Below are 26161 nucleotides of genomic sequence, written 5' to 3' on the forward strand. Positions count from 1 at the left end.
GTGGGTGGAGGGGGAGAGAGGGAGGCATGATGTTGGCCCCGGGGTGTCTTGTGTACTTGAATGAAAGATGGTGGTAGCCGGTTGGAGAGCTAGTCGCTTTGGGGGAAAGATCAGGAGGGTTAGGTTTTAGGTACACGGAGAAAGTAGCAGTACTTGGAGACATCCAAGTGGAGATGGCGCATCAAAGACTGGATGTCCAGACCTGAATGTCACAGGAAAGGCCTGGGTGGAGTTGCAGATTGTGGCTGTGTGTGCCCAGGAATCATTTCAGACGTGCATGTGATGAGGTTGCCCGAGGACTGGTGAGAGGAAGATGAGCCTGCACGGGAGACAGAGAAGGAGGAGCCCAGGAGGTCGGGGGAAGGGGTGGGGTTCCAGGACAGCGTGTGTCACAGACCCCACAACAGGAGAGCAGTTCCAGGTCAGAGAAAGTGACAGCCTCGGGAATGAAATGCGCGGCTTTCTCTGCTAATTCAGGCCTAGTCAGATGTTGGCAACATCATAATGTAAACTGCTTTGTAGAAAATCAGCTGTGCTGTCTACACAGCAAGGATTCACCCTTTCCGGCTGGCTGACTGTTATATTTTTACCACTGTGACACACGAGAAAAACTTCCAGCCTCTGCGTACCAAGCATCATGTCTCCCCGGCCTGGAATAATTTTGCTTTAATATCATCCTGTGGGAAATGGATCTAGTTTATTGCTCCATTCTTTCTGTCTTAATGGGGTCATAATGATCTTTCCTTTCGTTGACAATTTGGATAATGACAGGAAAATAATCATGATTGCTGAAGTGTCCTGATTTTATAGCATATATATATATGTGTCTCCTTTTTCCTGGGAGAAAGCATCAAACGCCCCTAATAAAGTGATAGTCCAGATTTAATAAGCGTATTTTTGAAAAAGTGTTCTTGCTTCCACATAGAAGCAGCGGGGCCCTTTATTGAACTAATTATAATAGTAGGACTATTGATAGCGCTACTCTGGTTTTGAGTGGCGGAGTAGAAAGAACTGGCCCTCCTTCGATTTTATTTACCGCACTGAAGTTTCTGACTTTGAAGGTTTGACGCTCGCTCTTAGATCAGACTGTAATCCAGTGACTCCACTGCAGAAGCAGAAATAAATTCATAAAAATAGCCATGGTTGTTTACTAAAGCTTTTCCAGTCCATGACAAAAATAGACCCTCGTAGATTTCAAGATATTTCCCCCAATATGCCAGTTTTAAAATCATTGATTGGAAGAAAAAGGCATTAACTGGTTCTTTTTGGGGGTATGCGGTAAGTAAGAATTTTTAAATATCTCAGCAAACCTCGGTTCCTGAAGTAACTTTACCTTCCCTGTATAAACTAGTTCTGCTGTCACGGAAGATAAAACAGAGGCACGTGCTATTGATTTTTTTGGCAAGTTAAACTTTCTGTTACTTCTTCCGTGTGCCTTGTTTTTAACTGAAGAGTCTTAAGATTTTGAAATATAGATTTTCCTCCTAGCATCAGAAGCAGTTGCCCTTAAGTTCTGTGGGGGATGTTTGCTACCTGTCTCTGAAACTCTGGGCCCGCTTTCCCGTCCAGTCCCGACTTCAGCCACGCTTGTGGCTTTAGACATCGTCCATACTGTGGGTATTTCCCAATCTTTTTCACAAGCCCCACTTTTTTCTTGAATTTCAGTAATTTTCTATGGGAAATCTCTACCTATTGGTTCCACAGACAGCCAAATCCCACGTAAAGTAGAACTCCCCTCTGAATTTATTTCTCCCCAGAGGTCTTATGAAAATCACCCAAGCAATGCATCAGAATCATGCTTAACACCTTTTTCTCCCTCACTCCCCACAGCTCATAAAACCCTCAGTTCTATCAATGTTTTCTTCCTAATAAACACATGTTAAAAAGTCAGTCCCCTCCTCTCTGTCATGCGTGGACGGGCCAACTCTCCCTTGCACGATTGCAGAAATCTCTTCAACCACCCTCCCTGCCTCTAAACTAAAACCCGGCGCCAGCATGTCACTCCCTACTCAAAATTCTCCATTGCCTCCCCTTTGCCGACTGGATGAAGTTTCACCTTCTTAGCATGTCCGAAGGGCACTTCACAATGAAGCTCCAACCTACCTTTTTCCAACGGCTTAGTTGGCAACTTGCATACACTCTTCACCTGGCTACACAAAACCATTTATCAGAATTTGAAAAACTCCACATCTTGTCGCAGCCAACCCCACATCATGCTTCCGTCTTTGAGCTTCTGCTTGTCATTCAAGATTCAATTCAGATATAATGTTCCCCTGATGGCTTCCTGTACTTCCAGAGCTAAGTTTTTCCTTTTTTCTGTTCCCGTGACATTGTATAAGCTTCTACTGAATACATTTTTTTGGTCTATTTTTATTAAAACTTTACAAGAGGCTTTAGAGCCTAGTGCTTTTTAAAAGCACAAGCTTGTAGTAAGGTGGATGGACCTAGAGTCTGTCATACAGAGTGAAGTGAGTCAGAAAGAGAAAAATACCGTATGCTAACACATATATATGGAATCTAAAAAAAAAAAAAGGTCATGAAGAACCTAGGGGCAGGACGGGAATAAAGACGCAGACCTCCTAGAGAATGGACTTGAGGACACGGGAGGGGGAAGGGTAAGCTAGGATGAAGTGAGAGAGTGGCATGGACATATATACACTACCAAATGTAAAACCGATAGATAGTGGGAAGGAGCCGCATAGCACAAGGGAGATCAGCTTGGTGCTTTGTGACCACCTAGAGGGGTGGGATAGGGGAGGGTGGGAGGGAGGGAGATGCAAGAGTGAAGAGATATGGAGATATATGTATATGTATAGCTGATTCACTTTGTTATAAAGCAGAAACTAACCCACCATTGTAAAGCAATTATACTCCAATAAAGATGTTAAAAAAAAAAGAAAGTAAAACACACTTCTGAGACATATCAACCAATTGCAATTTATGGACTTTATTATTTGGACCTTATTCAAACAAACCGTTAAAATCTTTTATAAGCCAATTGGGGGAATTTGAACAGTGACTGAATATTTCATGATGATAAGAAGTTACTATTAATTTTTAGGTGAGATAATGACACTGTGGGTATGTATTTAATGATAAGCCCTTATCTTTTAGAGATCCAGGCTCACGTATTGATAAAAGACATATTGATGGTTAAGAGGTCCTTCAGAATACTGCCATGGCAGGTGAATCGAAAGTGTTGAACCTGGGGAACTGTACATGAAGGTTTATAACAGTGGTGTGTTTCTTGTCATATCTGTTTGAAATTTTCCAGCCTCAAAAACTTTTTTAAAAGTTTGAAAATAATAATTCAGATTGTTAAAAAAAAATTTTTTTTTTAAAAAGCACAGGTTTTTGGATCAGATAAACCTGAGCTTGAAACCTCATTTCACCTTGAACTAAGTATGACGCTCAAGTTATGTGACCTCTGTGAACCTCACTTGGCTCATCTGTAAAATGGGAATCATAGCGGTACTTTTCTCAAAGGGTCATCATAATTACCCGAGATAAATGATGTAAAACACTCAGCACGTTAAAAACTGCCCCTGGTATATGTTTATGTGTTGTGGTGGTGGGTGGTGCTTCCAGATCGTGGGCTCCAGTAACTGGTCCTTAGCAGAAGTCCTACGAATAGTCAATGAATAGAGAACAAGTGGTAGATTCACATATGAGTGTAGTTTGGTTGTCCCAAAGATTAAAAAAAAAAAACACCTCTTCTAGGACGTGATATGGGATTAGAAGGCTAACACATTATCAAGTATTTTAAAATTTGGATAAGGGAAATTTAATAACCCCTGAATTTATCCTCTCCTGAAATGTGAGAAATTAGGGTTGTGCTGTTCATAGTTGTTCAGCATGCTTTTACTCAGCAAAGCGTGAGAAATATTTAGATAGAGAAATATGGCCAATATCACCCTTTCCCTCTTAGCATCTGGCCTGCAGCATTGGTCCAATTATTACTGATCTTGACTACTGTTCGCATCATAACGTGTTTAACGTTCCATAAATTATGTCAAGTTGGAGAAAAGTAAATTTTTAAAGGGTTTATTCTAGTATTTCTAGCTTATTTGCTCGTCTTTTGCCACGTGCTATAAACTACTATAATCCTTTGAATGATGAAATTTTAGAATCTTCGGATAAATTTTTAAAAATCTGCGTTTCAGCTTCCAGGAAGCTTCATACAACATATTTTGATGAGGTTGACCTCATGAACTTAACATACTTACCAGGAATATGAGCGATAAGAAATTACCTTGAGCTAAGACAAAAATTCACCGAATGTGCTAAGGGAAGAAAATCATTAAACGCAAGTGACAGTGCATTTTCCAGTAGTGCTCTTTGGGATCGATAAGTATGCGAGTCTCATGGGGAAACGATAGGATGTTCAGAACCTTAGCATCAGTGTGCGTCTTTGTGTCTAGACTGCCTGTGTGGCGTGTGGCAGACACTGGTAACTTAGGACTGTGGACCCTGAGACGCTACAACAGATTCCTGGTGACAGTTTTGTAATCTCCTTCTCTGAGGGTCCACAATCAAAGAATGAAAACCCAGGTTCAGCTGAAAGGTAGTTGGGGCCAACCAAGCCTTTTCTTTCCAACCCTAGGATTTCATGATGAGCAAAATTAAAACAGTGATGCAAATCCACATCCGGATGGGTTATGTGATGGGGAGTAAAAACTTTAAGTCCAGACGAATCAAGTTATCTCCTAATTTCCAGTGGGTGGAAAATAAAAATAGTCCTTTTTACCATCAACAGTGGTGACTCAGGGCACAGAATCTGGAGCCGCACCATCTGGGTTTGAATCGGGCTTTGCAGCTTCCTTTATTGGTGAGCTTGAATTAGCTCACTGCTTGGGGCTCGGTTTCTTCATCAGTAAAACGGAATAATTAAGTGCCCATCTCAAAGAGCCATTGTGGAGATTAAGAGACATCATGTGTTTGTAAAACTAGCGCATTTCCTGGCACAGAGGAAGAAGTGGGAGCTGCCCTTGCTGTTGCCTTTCAGGATGAGTCAGCCCGGATTTCGTTTACTTCTAAACGCCAGTGACCTCTGATGACATCTTCAGCCCCTGCCTTTTCGGACATCCGGTTGTATTTTTCAACTGCCCACTGAAGGTCGACTCTTCGTTTGCTTTTGGGCTCTGCCTACCTGTGTGTATCCATAACCTAATCATTTTCTCACTCCCCACTCTAAATGCTCTCTTCTTCCCATAAGACTTTATCAGTAAGTCACTCTCGGCTCTTCCTGCTCTGGCACACCAGCCGCCTTGCTGTTCTGCAGACACCTAAAAGCATGTCTCTGCCCCAGGGCCTTTGCATAGGCTCTTCCCTTGGCCTGCAGCGTTCTTCCCCAGATACCATCTCGCCTGGGGGCTCCCTCACTTGATTTGGATTTCCGCTCCAAGTTTAGGTCTTTATTGACTCCTCTTTACACTGTTACATCTGAGTCACACTCTAGCCGCTACCCTTTTATAGACTTCTTCCTTACCATTGCCTGACTGATAGTATGTTGTTCGTGTACAGATCCTTTTTGATGGGAAAAAAATATATCAAAACAAAGCATATCTAAGTAGTGTCTGAATTCTTTGTAGAACATTGTTACTGGGTACCAGGGCTTTCTATTTCAAAGAATTGACATAGGTCCTAGTCAGTCCCACATGTGTACGTTAGCAGATGTGTCCTGATAATTTTGAGAAGGCCACTTTGTAGACAGACGTTAAGTGAGAAAGAAGGTTTAAACTCAGAGCTTAGTCATCCTGGCACTTTTAATATTAGTCCTAAAACATAAGCACTACCTTCATTTCTGTGGAACTGTGGGAAGGGGACAAGAACCCAGCATCCTCAGAGCACTTGAAGTTAAGCTTTTAAGCAAAGATGAGAAAATTAATAAACGACACAATGAAGGGATGCTAGGTGGAGCAAAATGGTTCCTCGATGGGAGAAGATGATACCTGGGAGGGAACTAGGATTGGCACGGACAGTTGTATCTACTTTGAAGGGGGCACTGGCCCTTGGGGACCGTGACCATCCAGCATGCAGGCTTCTCCTCAACTCAGGCTGACTCTCGGAAACGTGGTTCTGGAACCTCGTCAGCTTGAATGTCTCCCAAACACAGAAGGACTGGGCACCTTTCCTGTCCCTGCCCCTGCCCCATTGCCTCTGCTGGTTCTGGTCCATTCCATGGGGCACACAGCTCCTCCAGAAGTGCCCCCTTGAAGTGGGCTCATGCTTATTTTAAGCTCAGACTGACACTGTTTTCATGAGTCCTGTGATAACCAGTTTCCCATGTGGCTGCACAGCAGACCATCCTGCCTGGAAGCGAGTGACCAGCAGCAGCAGTCTGGGTGCACAGCAGGGTTGGGTGAGGCCTGCGGCAAAGCTGAGGGCTCGCAGCTGCTGCTGTGGGAAGGCGGTTCAGGCAAAAGTGGTGTGCGGGGCCTCTGTCTCATATTTTTCCAGTTTCCCAGGAGAACCAGGAATCCAGACTGGATGCAAAACCTAAACATTGGCAGCTAATTCAGTAACGTTGTGTACGATGGATTTGACTTGTGGTCCACCAGCTTGTGACCTTCGTTCTCGAAAACAGACTTTTCAATTTATCCATGGTTTACTCCCAGGGAAAGTATTCCAGGTCATCAAGCTACTCCCAGACAAGAAAAACAAAGACACACACACACACACACACACACACTCACTCACTCACTCTCTCTCTCTCTCTCTCTCTGTCTCTCTGTCTCTCTGTCTCTCTGTCTCTCTGTCTCTGTCTCTTCTGAGCTTCTAGGCATCTCTCCCACCCACCGATAGCCACCTCACTGTTCTGAGTGTGAGCTTGTGAGTCTAGGCAGCCAGCCTGTCAGAGGCTGTAGGAACCTCAGCATATCCAGAGAAGAGCTGATTTCTGCAACTTCCTACAATCTCAAGCATTTCCTAAATACTTACTGATTGAATGTCACACTCTATTTTAAGCAGACACATGTTTCTAGAAGTTATGATATCTCACTCCTTTCATGTGTCCTCTTTGGAAAGTCTTTTAGCCTGGTGTTTTGGCTTTTTCGCCCTTGATCATGTCCACCTTCCACTTTTCACAAGACGCAAGAGACCCCTCCCCCCCCTCAGCTGGCTTCCTGCCCCCCGCCGCCCCCCGCCCCGTCCTTCCCATTCAGGTGCCCAGAGGTGGTTCATAGCGTTATTCCCCACGTTCATGGTGCATCACCGTCATATCAGGCCATTCAAGAACGGTTTTGTTTCATTCTGTTTGCCCCCTTCGCCCCCGTCCCCATCCCCTTCAGAGGTTACCACTGTAATGCATTCAACATTTCTCTAGATGTATGTGTGTCCTTGAAAAACACCTACCTGCATGAATGACTCAATATGTACATCCATGGGAGTATAGATTGCGGTTCCTTTTTTCCTTTCAGTCAGTGCTGCTTTTAGAGCTACTTAGGTTGTGGGTTTGCATCGTATTCCTCGCTTCTGGCTGCCACGTGGTATGTACCATCCTGTAAACTTCCCATGGTTTTATTTATTCATTCTCCTAGTACTAGTCACCCGCAGCTGCCTCCAATTCCCAGACATTCCAAATCCTGCTCCGATGAACATACATGTCCTCGTGTGGTGCTTTGTGGGCGCGTGGCTGGCGGGTTATTTTTCTCAGGATTGCGGGGCAGGAGCCCGCTTCATTTCTCCACATGCAGGAGATTGTTCGCCAGAAGGACGGATCCAGTTGCTTCTCCCAAAGCTGTGAACAAGGCTTGCCGTCACCCTGCATCTCCATGTGGCACTGTGTTGCTTTCTGGCTCTAATCTGGTAGCTGTATCATTGTCCTTTTAACTTGCATTTCTCTGATTATTGGTGAGATCAAGCGTCTCTTTATGTACCTCTGAGCCGTTTGGATTTTTCCTTCTATGAATTTCCTGTTCATATTTTACACACATTTTTCTATTGTATTTCTTATCTTTTTTTTCTCGTTGATCTCTTGTGTGGTCTGGATATTAATCTTCTGTTCACCTTTAGAGATGGAAGATATCTCCTGTCAATTTGTCTGTGGTATCCTTTGTAGTAGGCAGATCCATCCTTTCCCTTTATGAGTTTTAAAAAAATTATATTTAAGAACTCTTTCCTCGTCTCAAGCTATCACGAATATTTTCTAGTAGCTATTTCGGTTTGCTTCGTGGCTGCACTTTATATCTAGACCTTGACAGCATTTGGAGGGGAGGTTTGGGGGATTTGTTTTGTTTTTATGGTGACGAGGTATTGATCCAACAGTTTCTCCCTGTGGTAAATTAGTTTCTATAATATCATCCCCTAAATAATCCATCTATTTCCCCCTAATTTGTGTTGCTCCCTGTATCATGTAACAAGTTACCACATATACACGGGAACTGTTTGAGGATCCTGATTCTGTTTCTAGAACAGCAAACAGACTTGGGTATCTTATGTACCAGGAACCCCAGCGCCCCATGCACCTGGGGGTTGGACTTGGAGTTTCCATCTAGAATTACAAAGCTGAAAGGGCCTTTACATGTAATCTACTGCATGCTCTCATTTTCACATGAAGAGTCTGAAATTTCGGCAGACGGGGGGCTGTGACCAGGTGTCCTCCAGCGCTGCCCCAGTGTTCTCTGAATTAGCCCGGGCTGCCTCCTGCCTCTCCAGGGGCAAAGCACGTTGGTTTTCGGCCTCACTTTCTACTCCTCCCTGTCACAGTTTCGTGGGTTTCGAGTGACCTCGTTAGGTGACCAACAGTTTTGCTATGTAGGCTGGTTATTACCCTTAACTACTGGGTGCAGATACTTTATATTTTTCTCTTGTTTTCTCCCTCCCTCCCTCCCTCCCTCCCCCTCTCCCTCCCTCCCTCCCTCTCTCCCTCCCTCCCTCCCTTCCTTCCTCCCTTCCTTCCCTCCTCCCTTCCTTCCCAGTCTAGGAGGCAAGGCAGGCTGGAGAGCAAAGATGACAGGAATGGCATTTTGGTGCTTTGCAATTTTAACATGTGTCTCAGAAAAATTAATCTGACCGTCATTCCTTCCGAGATGCACTATGTCTTTAGATGCATTACAAAGATAAGCTTCTCTGTGAAAATCGCTCTTTTTCTTTCTCTCTCTCTCATTGAGTGGAACAGAAAAAAAATGCTATGGAACAGAAAGAATTGTCAGAAGCCATTCAGCCTCTTGCGTGTTTCCCCATCATCTCCCTAAGTCTGGGGCAAACCCTGCTCAGGCTCCTGCGTTATCCTGTTTCTCCTCTCAACGAGGGGAGGGGTATAAAAATGTTACTTCGTGAAATAGAAACAGAAGCACTTGAAGGGGAGGTAACATCCCGAGGCAGAGAATCGGGGGGGTGGGGGGTGGGGGAGAGGCTTGGGTGAGGCAGGAAGCAGCGAGTATGATCTTGACCATGATCTCTGAGGTCACAGCCATTCTCAGCAGTGCACCAACGAAGGGCCACGTCTTGCAGAATACCAGAGGCAAACGTGCCAAAGGGAGAGCACCATCGAGTGCTGTTTCTACTCATGTCCAGGATCCGTAAGCCTGATCATGTAACCCCTGAGCACTTGGACACCTTGACCCCTGCGAACAAGGCAGAGAGGCCCTTGGAAATGCAGCACAGCCCCATGGATGCGCAGCCAGGTGTGTTGGGAGCTGGGCTGGCAGATTGGAAGATAACGTGCCCAGCCTCTCCCCAGGCTCCTAATCATTTCCATGATATTGTCTGCTTCTGAACCTAGAGCTGTCATCTGGAAGTGATTTGCAATCCTTTGATGAAATAATAATATGTAGCATTTATTAACGGAATGATTTTTTCCCCTCAGAAATCTTCTGGGCCTCCTAAGGGTAATCTCCATCTTTCTGCTGGGTGTTTTATTGACTTCCTAAATGTCCGTGTTAAAGATGGGCAAAATGACCTAACAGAACTATTGCACAACTTACCTATCTGCTAGCTAGGTTGTCTTGCGATAGCTAAAAAGATAGTAGCCACAGACTCTTCTGATGCTTTTGTAAATGATGAACGTTCATCAGTGTAGTTAAGGCTGATTCCTAAGAAGCAGCCGCTTAGTTTTCCTTTGCTCCACATTCAATGAAAGCTGCCTCATAAACTAAGACATTTTTTTTCTTCCCAGCAAAGCCAAACAGAGTTGTAAAGGAAAGCCATTTTCAATTATAAAGACGATTTATTTTTCTTTAAATGGGAAACTGTTCCTGGTTTATGGCTTGAAGAGGATTCTAAATGCTCGTCTATCTGATGTGAAAGCATCCTCTCTTTCACTAAACTTATGTCATAGAAGCTATAGATGAACAAGGATCAGCATCATAGGAATGAATCTTACTGGGCTGTGTCTGTAATACAGTCAAAATGCCCTGAGTTTATGGTGGGGACATTGGAATTCAGAGTGTTTCCTTAGGCAATTTGAGAACAAGTCAATACCTCAGATGGTAATACATTTTAGAAAGCCACCTCTCATATAAAGCAGTAGAGTTTGCATCTTATGAATTTGGTGGAGTTACAGTAATCAAACATTTGGGGTAGGAGAGACCTGTTCTCTGACAAGAAGAGTCAGTGCAACCTGTGTGGTAGGCTTGGCTTTTGTAAAGCAAACACGCTAAGAAGTGGGGGGATACCCCAGAGTAGCTTTGTTAAAAGTCTACTTACCTGTTGATTTCTTGTATCCATTTTTGGTTTTCAAAGGGGCCTCCTCCATATTTGCACCTTGAAATATACATGAAACACCTTGGCAAAATTTTAGAAATGTCCCGTATCCATGCAGATTCTGAGCTGACCCTCTTCTCCAAACCACATTTTTTATTAGATGCTAATGTCCTTTCAAGAAAACCTCACTTTGTAGGCTCTTCCGTATTCTTCTTCATCTCACCCATGGGGATAGTAAGCTTTTTCGTTTCTTTAAGATGTATAGCAGGAAGTGGAAAGCGTCCAATCATGAACCAGGGATGCATACAGAATAGGTTATGGGTTGAGCTGATGGGTTATTTGATACAAGAAAGAGAATCAGAGACTACAGGAGTCGAAGAAAGATGAATACAGATTGATGATATCCCTTTTGAAGTATTGTGTGTGTATCCCTAACTCTGACTTTATCCACATACACATTTGAATTAGAAGGACTAGAGCTGTTAGTTGAATCGACTGTTGGTTCATCACTTTTCCAACTGGTAATGGAAGTGAAGGTTTCGAAATGGGCTATATTTACTGCTTTTTGTTAGTTTATTATTTTTTAAGAAGCGAAGGAAGAAGTAGATGTGGTGGATAGCCAGAGAGATGCCTTTATGTTCATTTAAGGAGAAGGAATTCAAGTGGCAGTAAACTACAGACAGCAGTATTTATTGGGGGGAAAGCAATAGTAATATCCAGTTCTTCTGTCAGCATCTGGGAGGCAAGCAAAGTTTGGGCAACAGAAGTGATTTATAGACAAAAATAAGGCTAGTGAAAATGAAATCATGATGGAAGGTAGTTTTGAAACGGAGTCACAATAAGTAAAAGCATTGCATTTCCACACGTGTGGCCCATATCTGAAGCCTCTGCTGCAACTGCGGAAATACTTTATTTTCTTACCCCCCTTATTTGGAAAGCCAATGAACAGGGAAATGCAATTTTCAGTTGCTCAGTAAATCAGTGCCTTCCTATTTCAAAGTATAGGCGGTTTTAACTTGCATTCTAACCCAAATTTAGGCCCTGGTGAGTCTTGTCAAGGTAATAGGAGCACTTTATGTGTCTTGGGAAGTGTTTCCAAAAGGAAAACTAAGGTTCTGTTACACTCAGTGTTACCATGGCCTTTTCAGGTGTTTTAAATTCAGTGAGAATAGCGTCATCGGCATCATCATGACTTTTAATATAATTATCACCACTAGGTGGTGTGTGGGGAATTGGGGGCATGGACCACGATGGGATCCGTTCTCCTGGATGCGGTCACTAATTGGCTGTTAAGGGAATATAGAAACGTATCAGACAGTGGAGGAAAGGGGATGGTAACGTCCAATGGACTTCTCATTAATTAAATTTATGCTGGGTATAGAGGGGTGGAGGTAACCACGGCAGGAGACATGGCCTTCCATATGTGGGGCTGTAAATAAATGTGGAATACTGAAGCAGGGAAGTGATGTTTACATGGTATAAATGTCCTGTACCAGAAGCAGGGATTTTTTAATTTTATTTTATTGAAGTAGTTGATTTACAATGTTATTATGTTGATTTTTTTTCCTGTACAGCAAAGTGACTCAGTTATACGTATATATACACATATATGTATTCTTTTTCATATTCTTTTCCATTGTGGTTTGTCAGAGGATATTGAATATAGTTCCATGTGCTATACAATAGGACCTTGTTTATTCATCTTATATATATATAACAGTTAGAAGCACGAATTCTTTAAACCAGAGACAGAAAGGGTGGAGCTGGATTCTTAAGAATCACTTTTTAAACGTGATGGTCTGTCTTGACCTGGGTCGCCAGCCAGGTCCCTTTGTGCCCAATTCAGGGTCCTGGTTTGTCCCCTCCATGCAGCCATCCCAGGAACATTAGAAATGAAATCAAGGTTATGGATTTGACAGGCGTCGTTTTCCAGGAGCATCACTTCTTGATTTCTTCTTTCTTATAGTGATCTGGATGGACATTAGGGAATCTCTGCTGTCAGAAAACGCGCTGGCTTCAGGCTCTGTGTGTAACATCTTGTGTCTGACTTCCTCTAGACTAAAAATAGAAGTGGAAGGAATTATAGATGGCTCAGTTACAATAGTAATTGGGCAAAAACAGCTCATAGCAAATCAAATTCTGGGAAGCACATCTATGCTCTGATTATCACATTCCTCCCTGTTTCTCCCGCTTAATTTTTAAAAATGTGATGTAAGAGCTCAATTAAGGATTCCCCATTCATTTCTCATTTGTCTTTCTAGTCCTAGCGCTTAGTGAGGGGCCCAGTGCACAGAAAATATTGAGAGTAAAAACAATAAATCAAAAGAGAGTGAATAATGATCAAAATGACCTTTAAGAAATATGTATACGAAAATCCTAGTCTCTTAGTGTCCACAAGAATCGTAGGCCAATGATATTTATGTAAAATACCAGGATAAAACAGATGGGAAGGGAAGTTCATGAGAAAAACCAGCAGCATCAGTAAGTCTGTAGCATGCTGAAGGCACTTTGACGGTTCCTGATGTTGTACCAAATCTTTTGATAATACCAGATTCGGATTCGTCACAAGTCACTTCGTGGCTATTGGAAACTAGCTGACACTCTTACTTAGCTTACACCCTCATTGACTCATAATCAGAGGAGAACTTGCAGTTAAGACACATGGATGGAATGTCATTGCAGCCAAGCCCTGCTCTGTGTGTGGAGCTGAGCTAGTGGATGGTGGCAGTGGGTTTTGAAAAAGCAAAGGTTCTTAATAAGTGACTGTCTAGTTATCGTGGGTGGGCAACGGCCCTTTCCTTCTTTTGGCTTGAGAAATTTAAATGCATCCTAAGGTCTTAGACCTCACAAAGATGTTTATACTCTCAAAATACCATTTCCCACTCTGAACACCCACAGCAGAAAATGCAGTAATCTTGGCAGAAGGCATATACTTTTAAGCTCTGATTCGCCAAAACATATAACCAACGCATCAAAATTATATCTGCTTTTTCTTTAAGGTCATCAGTTCAATGGGTAAATGACTTTATATGTTGCTCACCAGTGGGTTCCCAACAGGTAGCCTGTAGCTTCTGGCACGTAGTAGAGACTTAAGAAACATTTTGGAGTGGTTGAATCCAGTTACACACCTGGAGAGTAAAAGTGGCCCTGCGTCAACGGGTGGAGACCTGCGTGTTGCCAATTACCTAATATGCAGATGAACCACGTGACTTTCTGGAGGTCAGTGAACTGGAGCAGGAAGATGTATCTAGTGCATACAAACGCAGTTTTTTCAGCTTTGTTTTGATGAGTAACATTAATTCAGACAAAGTCAGAAGCCTCATACTAACGGATTTTTAATGGGTTAAAAGGACGTGTGTCTTACTCAGCTTTTTATATCCAGCCCAGCAGCTGCGGAGAACCAGACACTGCAGGCGTTGAACAGATATTTGTTGGGCTGTTGGAAAGGGGGAGGGGGAGGACCGTATTGGATCATTAAGGATCCTTGCCCTTTCTCACATGGAAGAGAAAGGACTTGCTTGCCCTAGGAGGGAGCTGGGTTTGTGAGTCGCAGGGACCCATTCTCTGTATCTGCTGAAGGGCTGTCAGATCCGAAGTACATTCAGAGACCTACTTGTCCCTGTAGCTGTTCATCACTGTTGATTGGCTCCGGTGGCAGGCAGCAGTATTTTTAGAGAAGCGAAATGGTACGGAATTGCTTCATGTACAGAACATTAGCTGATCCCATTACTCAAAGCTACTCAAAAAGTCAGAGCTGACACTCAACTGAGCTCCAGAGGAAAAACAATCGACTTAAGAAACAAAACCCCAAACTACGTGATGAAAATATAGGTAGATTTGAGTTAACTCCTCACCACTGTTAATCCAGTTTGGTGCTGTCGGTGGGATTAAAAATAGAATTTTCATAGGAAGCGATGTTATGTGTCTCGTCACCGTATCGTGGAGTGAAAAACAGGTTGATTTTCCACATCTTACACCACCCTCCTTTGAAATATACCTGACATTTGTGCTCTGAGAGTTAGTGTGTGGAGACAAAGCAGGAAGGACCTTTTTCCCCTTTAGCAGCCGGCGCTGTGCTAGTATATCCTAGTCTCCAAAAGATAAACACAGGAAAAAGCAAGTAATTTTTTAAAACATCTTTATTGGAGTGTAATTGCTTTACAGTGGTGTGTTAGTTTCTGCTTCATAACAAAGTGAATCAGCTCTATATATACATATATCCCCATATCTCCTCCCTCTTGCGTCTCCCTCCCGCCTTCCCTATCCCACCCCTCTAGGTGGTCACAAAGCACCGAGCTGATCTCCCTGTGCTATGCGGCTGCTTCCCACTAGCTATCTGTTTTATATTTGGTAGTGTATATATGTCGATGCTACTCTCTTGCTTCGTCCCAGCTTACCTTCCCCCTCCTGCCGTGTCCTCAAGTCCGTTCTCTACATCTTCGTCTTTATTCCTGTCCTGCCACTAGGTTCATCAGAACCATTTTTTTTTTTTAGATTCTATATATATGCATTAGCATACAGTATTTGTTTTTCTCTTTCTGACTTACTTCACTCTGTATGACAGACTCTAGGTCCATCCACCTCACTACAAATAACTCATTTTGTTTCTTTTTATGGCTGAGTAATATTCCATTGTATATATGTGCCACAGCTTCTTTATCCATTCATCTGTCAGTGGACACTTAGCTTGCTTCCATGTCCTGGCGATCGTAAATAGTGCTGCAGTGAACATTGTGGTACATGACTCCTTTTGAATTATGGTTTTCTCAGGGTATATGCCCAGTAGTAGGATTGCTGGGTCGTATAGTAGTTCTATTTTTAGTTTTTTAAGGAACTGCCATACTGTTCTCCATAGTGGCTGTATCAATTACATTCCCACCAACAGTGCAAGAGGGTTCCCTTTTCTCCACACCCTCTCCAGCATTTATTGTTTGTAGATTTTTTGATGATGGCCATTCTGACCAGTGTGAGATGATATCTCATTGTAGTTTTGATTTGCATTTCTCTAATGATTAGTGATGTTGAGCATCCTTTCATGTGTTTGTTGGCAATCTGTATATCTTCTTTGGAGAAATGTCTATTTAGGTCTTCTGCCCATTTTTGGATTGGGTTGTTTGTTTTTTTGATATTGAGCTGAGCGAGCTGCTTGTAAAGTTTGGAGATTAATCCTTTGTCATTTGTTTCATTTGCAAATATTTTCTCCCATTCTGAGGGTTGTCTTTTGGTCTTGTTTATGGTTTCCTTTGCTGTGCAAAAGCTTTGCAGTTTCATGAGGTCCCATTTGTTCATTTTTGTTTTTATTCCCGTGTCTCTCTCTAGGAGGTGAGTCAGAAAGGATCTTGCTGCGATTTATGTCATAGGGTGTTCTGCCTATGTTTTCCTCTAAGAGTTTTAGAGTGTCTGGCCTTACATTTAGGTCTTTAATCCATTTTGAGTTTATTTTTGTGTATGGTGTTAGGGAGTGTTCTAATTTCATTCTTTTACATGTAGCTGTCCAGTTTTCCCAGCACCACTTAATGAAGAGGCTGTCTTTTCTCCATTGTATATTCTTGCCTCCTTTATCAAAAATAAGGTGACCATATGTGCGTGGGTTTATCTCTGGGCTTTCTATCCTGTTCCATTGATCTATATTTCTGTTTTTGTGCCAGTACCATACTGTCTTGATTACTGCAGCTTTATAGTATAGTCTGAAGTCAGGGAGCCTGATTCCTCCAGCTCCGTTTTTCTTTCTCAAGATTGAAAAGCAAGTAATTTTTTAAATGGCCATAATCCTATGGGATGGCATTAGTCATTTCTCAGATAAAATCCTTTTAATTGAAGGCTCTACAGTAATGTATTTGAATTGCTTCTCTGCAAGAACTGGAGACCACAGAAATTTATAGATCATCCTTCAGAAGATCAAAGGACCAGGCCGTATGCAAATTAACTGGCAGTAAACGGCCAGGTCTCCTCCAAAGCAGATCCTTTTCAGCACTCTGTTCTTTGAATTACTCTTTGAAGCTTGATGATTTTTAAGATGCAACAGTTCCTCTGATGAGTCTGTTAGGTTTGTCAATGTCTATGTTTGTTCACCTACATACCATATATATAAGGCCTCCAAGGCTTGGGGGTCTATAACCAAAGACTGACCAGCAGGGTTGCAGGTTTCAAGCCAGATGCACTAGCACAGCAGGTGGTGGGGTGCCCACTTTGGCGGAACAAGTGTCTTTCTTGGATCAATCCATGTAATTATTTGATAAAATTTGTCAGTGGTTTTCCAAGCTCTGTGGGGAGAAGAGTGATCCTGGTGAGTCTGGGGAACACATTGGATGCTGAGTGGTGATGGCTTTGCTTTTGAAAATCGATGAGGAGAGAGGTTCTGTGTTCCTGTCAGTCATGTGGTCAAGAAGGGTATCGGGATGAGTCCAAGGAAACTTTTAACAAGGTAATAGGGAGGTGATGTCTCTTTATTAAAAATGCATCAGAAAGTTGTTTATGCCTGTTGGAGAGGAACCTGCAACATCCTGGTAGAATAATTGATTGATTTAACCGACACATATACAGCATTAATTATATGGTAGATGTTATTCTGAATGCTTTACAAAAATTAACTTACTTGATCTGCATAATAATTACGTGAGGTAGGTTCTGTTATCACCTTCATTTTAAAGATAAGGAAGCTGTGGGGGGGGGCAGAGCATTAAGTACTACTGCAGCATTACACAGCTGGTAATGGCAGAACTTGGGCTGGAATCTGGGTGGTCTGGCTCAAGACTCCAGGCTCAACCCACTAAGCTGTGCTTCCTCCAAGACATACGAGGCGCGACTTGTGAATCACATTGACAGCCAGCCATAGGGTCCCTCTAACCCAACATATTTTACTCCTTTATATCATCTCTCTCTACTCACATCTTAAGACCATTAAGAGATTTTGCTGAACACCAAGCGTGGTGGTTTCGAAGACCTGTCTTTGAATGCTGACATCTAGTAACCGTATGGCTTGGGAAGAGTCACCTGAGTGACTCTCATTTGCCAAATGGGTACAGTGGTGTCACAAAAGTCAAAATGTTCTGTGCATGCAAAGCCTTGTAGAAACGGGCCAGGCGTCATTCCCAAAGACACGCGGTTCTCCGATGACGGCAGCGCTCAAGGGGGTCTCGTTCTTTCCCTGGATTTCCAGCTTTCCTGTTACTCCCTGCCAGTTCTCTGGAGGCCACCTGGAGACCTGGGTGTCATTTGAGGTCATGCTGTACAACCTATTGGGGGTTTCTGTTTAACTCTTTTTGATAGTCGTGATCACAACAATGACTGCGGATGTGATAGTATCATGAAATGAACATGATCCCTGTTCACATTAAAATGGGGGACAGAGTCTCCATTCCAGGTGATAACACGTTGGCCCAAATATTTTTAAACTGGATGACTCTCCAGAGAGCGTGCCTTGGAGCGGCCCCGCCACTGACCCCAGGCGATGCCATGCTGGACCTCCCAGCCTCGGGCTCTGGTTGAGTGGCGTTCATCTCTGCTTCTGGTTCTGATCTTGTACCGGCTAACTCAGGCATGCAGAGCATGATGGGGCCGTGTCACGCCTCACAGCCCTTTTCTGTGCTATCCTTTTATACATTTTTTATAAGGCAGAATGTATTCAGAGCATTCTGCCTCAAAAGGCATTTTGCTCTGATGGCTGTACAGAAATGTTTATTCTCTGGTTCTGTGTTTTTAAAAAACAAAAGGGTAATCACAAGCATTTAATTGTCTTCGATGCTCTACAAATAGTAATTAAAAGCTATTTTTTTTTTGCAGTTTTACAGAAGTATAAGCATGTCTGTGAATGAAACAAGGTCTTGTGTCAAGCCCGATGTGCCCAGCAAAGGGGATGTATTTTAGCAACGTCCAAACCCAGGGCTTGTGGCCCAGTTGCATGATAAGTGAGCCCCATTTAAATGTGTGCTTCTTCCTTATTCCTGTTCTCAGTCTTAATCCAAGGTGCAGTGTAGTGTTTTCACAATGTTGCCTTCTCTTCTTTCTTGTTTTCACTGCAAGGGTCATGCCCCCCCCCCCAAACCATATTCATCTCTTCCATTCCCGAAGCTTTGAGTCACAGCACTCCTAAGATAAGGTACTTCTGTTAGAAGATTAGTGTATTCAAGAAATAGTTTGCAGTGTCCCCATTTCACAGAGAGAAAAACTGAGGCACAGTAGCCCCTGATTTTTACATAACATTAGAGCTAGCCAGTGAGAAAGCTGAAGTTACTCACTTTTGGATTCTTGGCCTTGGATTTTCCCCACCAGTTCAGCAGCCTCTCATTTGTATGTCCAAGAGCAACGTTAAACCAGCTCTATGCCTTAGCTCATCCTGTCCGAGGATGAGAAGATCAAAAGCTTGTCATGTTATTTTACGGCTCAGGAATCAACTGCTCTTGTCCTTGAATCACTTGAGCAGGAGACAAGGAGGTCAGCAAACCCCGATTCTATTTTTGTCCTGACCAGCACCTGGTTGTTTGACCTTTTGCAAGTCACTTAACTGCTCTGTCACTCTCTGTGAAATGAGGATGGAGGAGCTCTGGTCCCCTACCTGTCTCCGAGGGTGACTTTATCAGGAAAGGTGAGTGGAGATGCTCAGAACAGGCTGCTCAAGGCACTTGCCTGGGGTGCCCTCCGGTTGACCAGATACATAAACGAGGCTGAAGCTAGATGGGAACCCATGAATTTTCAATAAGAAGATGTGCCAGAACAGCAGGGTCGTAACCTTGACACCTTCCGTCTCCCTGAGTTAATGAAGGTGTGATGGTCCAGGGGTGTGGTTTTTTTCCCCTGAAACTTGCGATATCTCGAGTAAACTTGAACAGGTAAATTTAGGAGGGTCTGATAAAATAGGGCAATAAATCAAGCTGGGGAAATTCAGTGGACCTGCTTCCTGAAAGTCAGGTTTTCCTTTACCTCCACCTGTCTTCCTTGAGGGACAGTTGCTGTCAACCAGCTACCAAGCACTTTCTTCATGGACCCTTTCATAGCACTTTAAAAAAATTGTTTAAGGGAAAAAAAATTCTATTAAAACACCAATCAGATGTATGGTTCCCTCTCACATAATCTAACCATTAATAACTTATCCATTTTAGGAGAAATGTCGTGTTCAGAAATGTCATGTTTGTACTATAAATCTTTAGTTTCTTTTTATTGACAGAGTTAAAATATTTTAATATTTAAAATTTTTCTCCATAAATTATATTTTAAAAATCCAAAACCCCAATAAAGAAATGGGCAAGGGATACAAATAGGCCTTTCACAGAAGAAGAAATGCCAATGGCTAATAGCTGCATGAAGCTGCCTTCAGCATCCGTAAAGATCAAACAGGATGGGTGTATCTGGGTTCACATCCTGACCAAGCTACTTACTTGACCGTTGGGTTATTTTTCCTCCTCTTTTTTGTTTATTAAGGTATTATTTACACGCAGTTCGGTTTAATGAATTGTGATCATTGTATACAGTCATGTAACACTGCCCCAATCCGTTCTATTCCTTTTTTATGCTGCAGTTCACCAGCAGCTAATTTTCCCGACCATGCAGAATTTGGTTGGAGCCAGGTACGCTGCTGATTCTACAGGCCAAGGGAGAGGTTCGTTCAGGTCAGCAAACGTCCTTTGAGCCCTTGTGTGTCAGGCACTTTTGCCGGGTGCAAGGGATACTGAGTTCATGGAGTTTCTGTACCTGTAAGTGTAAGCCATTGCAGAAAGAACTTGTGTGTATTCAGTCGTTAATTTACACCTTGATGAAGGGAAGGATATCTGCTTACTAGTGCCCGGGAGCAAGATTTCTCAAGGGGCCAGACTTTTTCCACACTCCCTGTGCTTCTCCCTTCAAGAAGAAAAACTTTGCTGGGTTTTGCTCTAGGTTCTCCATGCTCTAGCAGGATTTCATTTCCGCGATTTCATCATTTTGAATAAGAGGAAATTTACCAAGAGAAATCAGACGTCAAATGTCCTTCATCCTGTTTAAAGACACTCTCACTGCCACGTTTTTGAAATTGACATTCCTGTAAATATCAAGCATCTCCAAAGACCCACCTCCAAGTACCAGATTCCACTCTTGGAAAAGCAGAAGGCAAATGGAAAAGCTCCATTCCGCCAGGAGAGTGGAAGAGGCTGTGCTTTCACCCTTCTGCATCTGGAGCCTCTTGATTCATCCTCCAGCCTCCCCACCCCGTCCAACGCCTCCATCCACTCTGGTGGGTGGGCTCTTGATTTTCTGGATGACTATCTGGGAAGGGAAAAGGGCCATAGCCAGCCCTGCAGCAGCACTAGAGAGAGCGCCGAGGCTCTTACAGATCCTTCACTGGCACTCCGGTCTGAAGCCTGCAGTCCTCGAAGTGCAAAATTACGGCAGGTGCGGTTCAAACGGTGCACAGATTGGCCGACCAGTGCCTCTCGAATCAACAGCTTTTAAGCATGTCCATCTGCAGAGGCACCAAGAGCTTGCAGGTAGCTGTGCTGCCTGTAAATGAGCTCAGAGTCTATACGGCTTCTGTGACTTAGCTGCCAAGGCGTGTTGCTGTCGGGGACAGAAATCGCCGACGTGACCCAGATCTGGTACGAGAAGTTGTGAAGTCGGCACAGTTGGACTTTTCAACTCAATGCTGTTTTTGCAAATTCAGAAATAATAAAATTCCCACCAATTTCCAGGCATAGAAAACCAATTTCTCCCTTGATGGGTCCAATTACATGGTTGAAATAAAATTTTAAGACCTATCTTAGCGTTTTCTGATGCTGGCCCCTCTCTGCGGGCTTGTGAATATATACACATGTCAGATGTTGGCGTATTTGTAGGTCTGGGCCGTTCGTGTGAAAGGAATCAGGCAAATTCTAGTAGAACGCAAGCCATGAAGCAGCATTTTGTCCCTTGGGGCCCCCATCATTCCTTCCTCCGCCTCCCCCTCCTATTCCTTCTTCCCTTCCTCCCTCGACAAATATTTGAGGCCCTACTAAGTGCCAGACTCCCTATTTTGCCAGGGATGCAAGAATCAAAGAAAACAAAGCTGGCTTGTGCTCTCAAGGAGCTGATGGTCAGATTGAGGCAGCCATTAGTCAAATAACCACAAAAATCCACATAGATTACAAATTCCAGTGAGCACGATGAAGAAAACGTGCCCAGCGCTGAGAGGTTCACCTTTCCTTGCTGCCTTTGACTTTTCACTTGGGGGAAAAATGCTTGTGCTGTTTGTTTCTGAAGGAAGGGCTTTTCTAACACCATCTTTTGGGAGGTCTTATGCTGAGTACGTAGAATCCAGCAGGCAAAGAAAAATGCTTTCATGACAGGGATGCATGCCTTTCATGGCAATTATTATGCCTTTTACTGAGGAAATTGGCTTCTCAAGGAAGGGCTCGTGCAGACTGATTGGGGTGGGGGTGGGGGTGAGCGGTGTTTCGTCCAAATTTGCCAGATCACCATATGGCCGAGCATGATGGCAGAATGTGGGCCCAGTTTAAAAGGTCTGGTGCATTTCACATCCAGGCAAGATAGTCCAGGCAATTACAGCATCTCTGGGAACTGCTTTTGGTTTCCACTCTGCCTTCCATCATCTTTTTTAAGAAAGCCACTGAATGGAATGTTCTTCTTTTTTTTTAAAGCATAGCATTGTTCAGCATTTGGTGCAGGGTCTTTGGAAGATGGATCTCTGCAGCAAGGCCTGGGCTTGTAGACCTGGCTCCTTTCTGAATGCGACAGCCTGTCATCCCAGTACTGGGCATAACAGTCTTGTTTTGCAGCTTTACTCACTCAACTATCTTTTTTTTTTTTTCCTTGCAATAACGATGGCAACCATTAGAATAATATAAACCACTTACTAATCAGTTTAGTAACCAAGGACAGCTTGCTTTACACAATACAGAACCAAATAAAGAAGGCTTTTATGATGTTCAGAAATTGCCTCTTAGACAAAGTCAAAAAACCAAGCGGTAGAATCAGTTGACTCTGTGCCAGTTTGCAACCAGCGGTCCCCTCCAAACAGTGACTGCCGAACGCCACCGAGATGTGGTGTTGCCAGACGTCTTCAGAAAGTAGTACTGTTCCAGGGCTTCCCTGGTGGCACAGTGGTTGAGAGTCCACCTGCCGATGCAGGGGACACGGGTTCGTGTCCCGGTCCAGGAGGATCCCACATGCCGCTGAGCGGCTGCGCCCGTGAGCCTTGGCCGCTGAGCCTGCGCGTCCGGAGCCTGTGCTCCGCAACAGGAGAGGCCACAACAGTGAGAGGCCCGTGTACCGCAAAAAAAAAAAAAGAAAAAAAAGAAAATAGTACTGTTCCAGAACCTTCCTAACTTGACAACTTGTGGGAGAAGTCAGAGCCCTCTTTTTCCCTCCTCTTAGATTTGCTCCTTTGAAACCATGAGGAATGGTTTCAAGTGGTTGAAATCAAGCAGTTGTGGGGAATAAATTGTCTCATGCAGATGTGTTAAAGCTTTATTTGTATATATCAAGTAGGGAGGATGGCCAAACTCAGTAGCTCGCAAAATGTAATTTTCTGTCCCCAGGAAACTTAGTCTTGGACACAAATACAAGAAGATATTTTAGAGTCAGAAATTGCTGGCGTGGAAGTTAATAATTGATCTATGGGCGCTGGGAGCAGTGCTCCTCAGCCAGTAGAAGGTGGGCATTGGAGCATCTGTCCTAAGACCTAGTAGCATTAGGTGCTACTGTAAGTTCTGGGGCTGAAAGGTACAACTTTGAATGTCAGTATCCCTTGAGTGGCCAAGAAAAAGAAGAAAAACAAGGGCAGATCAATTTGATGTCTGGAGTTTCCCATTTTCCCCTGCTCCCTGAGTGTCCGGTTCCAGATGGTGGAGTGAAAGTCACAGATGTTAAGGGTGGAGGCATCTTCCACAACCGGGAAGATCCTTGGTCCCCACAGTGTCCTTGTCCATAAGGACATTCTACAAGGCCACCTTCAGGTACATGAAATGAGTAGTTTCAAGGCCACACACCTCCATACACGTTGCCAAAGCTTTGTAGACCGTGCTTTCCATCTTCAAGCATTTTCGATCAGCCCTTCACGGTTATCGTTCCAGACGCTGTTTCTGTTCCCCTCATGCAGCGACTATAAAATCCATACTCCATCAGATGTAAACATGGAGTTGAGAGTAATAGTCCAGAGGAAACAGAGCTGTGACTCCAAGGCAGACCTGGCAGGTTGGGAAGCCCAGCCCGGGAGGCTGGCTTTTGACTGGTGGTGAAGGATAAGACTTCGGCACTGACACTCGGTGATGTCGCTGGTGCTGAAAACCGTATTGGGGCGATTCCTTAATGTTGTGGGGGATGCTTGCTCTTTGTGGAGAAGAACCAGCTACTTCTGTCGTGTGAGACAGCGGCCCGCCTTCTCTAGTGAGAAGGCTGTGGACAGTGATAGATCTCAATCTGGGTGTACTTCTGCCAGACCTGGTGAGGCACTTCTAATGAAGCTGAAAGACATGGAAAAAATTTGGAAGCTAATATATACAGAAACCTGAAGATGTGTCTTCTCTCCCTTCCCGCCCTCCTTCCCTCCCCCTCTCTCTCTCCAAATGCTGAAAGATTAAAGATTTCTGTGTATACACACACCTCATGTGGTCATGCTTGTTATTCTTGATGACTTTCCTGTGAAATGCGATTGGTTCCAACTGTTTTCATGCCTGTTTAAGAAAAGGATAGTATCACTTAGCTTCTTTATTCCTAATAAAGGTGGAAATGGGTTGGAATAAAAGTTGCTCCATTGAAAAGAAATTGCAGTACAAATACGCATGTAATTCACTTCAGGTATTTCATATCTAGAACAGAAACTGATTCAGCATTTTAAAATGTGACGTTAAAAGGCAGTGTTTAAAGTTTTCCAAAATTTAGTGATCATTTATGTCAGGCGGATAGGAAACGTGATTAAAGTATTGTCACTCCTTTATTCATTCATTTATTCAACACAGCTTTGTGGATGCCTGCTCTGGGCCAGACACTGTGGTAGGTTCTGTGTATATCAAGGTTCCTATGATACTTTCGGTCCCTGCTCTCAAGGAGCTTACAGCCTGTCATCGTATATGAAGTTTCAAAAGATATTCAACAGCTTGAAAATCCCTTTGATACATCTTCGTAAATTCCTCTTCTAGTTGCTTTCTCTAGCTTTGGACAACATCATGTTTCCTTCGGATTCACATATGTGCATTTTAAGGAAAAGCATGCGGTGGTTTCTTATAGACTAGGATGGAGGAGGAAAATGCTGACGGAACTTCTCATTCTTGGGAAAACAGGTAGATGCCAGAGAAGCATGGGGTGGAATTTCCCCACGTGTTGCATGAGATTGTTTTACAAGTTACTTCCATCTAAATGGCTTCCTTTCTAATAGGAACCACTTAGCTGGACCATTAAGGATGATGGTTTCAGGTTCCACAGGCTGGCTCTTGAAATTGACCTGATCAGTGGTGGAAATGACCAAGAACGTACACAAACGTGGGGTGAGGACCTCCGGGCCCCAGCCGAGTGCAGACCATGAAACTGCAGGTTCTGCGCAAACCGACCACTGAGCAGAGAGGCTTGGGGAGGGGAAGGAGAGTCCTGTCTCTTGTTGGCTGTAAAGTTAATTTGCTCAGACATACATCTGGACTTCTGTAAGCCAGGTATTGGGATGATTTAATGACCTTTGTTATTTATAATGTGGCCGTAGGGGGAAGCCCCTGAGTAGGAGACATGGATACAGAGAGGCAGGTTTAGGATGGATAATTTGGTGAAGAAAATGAGAGTTTCACATGAGGAACCGAATGGCTGAGAGGATAACTCAGCATTCACAACTCAATTTTGAAGACTCTTCCGGTGAGGGAGTGAGTTCTTCCGTTCACTCCCTTTTTTTTTTTAATATTTATTTATTAATTTTTGGCTGCACTGGGTCTTCGTTGCTGTGCACAGGCCTTCTCTAGTTGTGGGAATAGGGGGCTACTCTTCACTGTAGTGTGCAGGCTTCTCATTGCGGTGGCTTCTCTTGTTGCAGAGCACGGGCTCTAGGCACACGGGCTTCAGTAGTTGTGGCACGTGGACTCAGTAGTTGTGGCTCACGGGCTCTAGAGCGCAGGCTTAGTAGTTGTGGCGCACGGGCTTAGTGGCTCTGCGGCATGTGGCATCTTCCCGGACCAGGGCTCGAACCCGTGTCCCCTGCATTGGCAGGCGGATTCTTAACCACTGCGCCACCAGGGAAGCCCACTCTCCCTTTTTTTAATAAACCGATAATCTGTTATTGAATAATGTGCTGCCTTTGTTTCGGGTTGCTCTAAAATGGCACAGTGGTCCAGAGTGGATGCTGTTCGGATAGCGACGGCAGCGTATTGTCACCCTGCCTGTCACCTCTCGGTTTTGCTGCACTGCCTCCTCACTTCGTCACTATAGCCTTAAATCCCTGCCGCCCCCATTCAAGTGCCGACTTGTTTCCTAAAACTTATCTGTACGGTTTGTTTCTGATGTCTTCCTTGGCAACTTAATTTATATGTCTGCTCTTTTTCAAACGGAGTCGTACTCGGCGCAGCCTTTGCTGGGT

At 43.8% G+C, this 26161-nt stretch overlaps 1 protein-coding gene across 4 annotated transcripts in view; it reads left to right on the plus strand.

Annotated features, from left to right (window-relative positions):
• The window catches only part of CELF2 (CUGBP Elav-like family member 2), an 829766-nt gene that overhangs the window by 598726 nt on the left and 204879 nt on the right, over positions 1-26161 (plus strand). The window lies entirely within an intron of this gene.

Source organism: Delphinus delphis, chromosome 2 (genome assembly GCF_949987515.2).
Source record: "Delphinus delphis chromosome 2, mDelDel1.2, whole genome shotgun sequence".
NCBI lineage: Eukaryota > Metazoa > Chordata > Mammalia > Artiodactyla > Delphinidae > Delphinus > Delphinus delphis.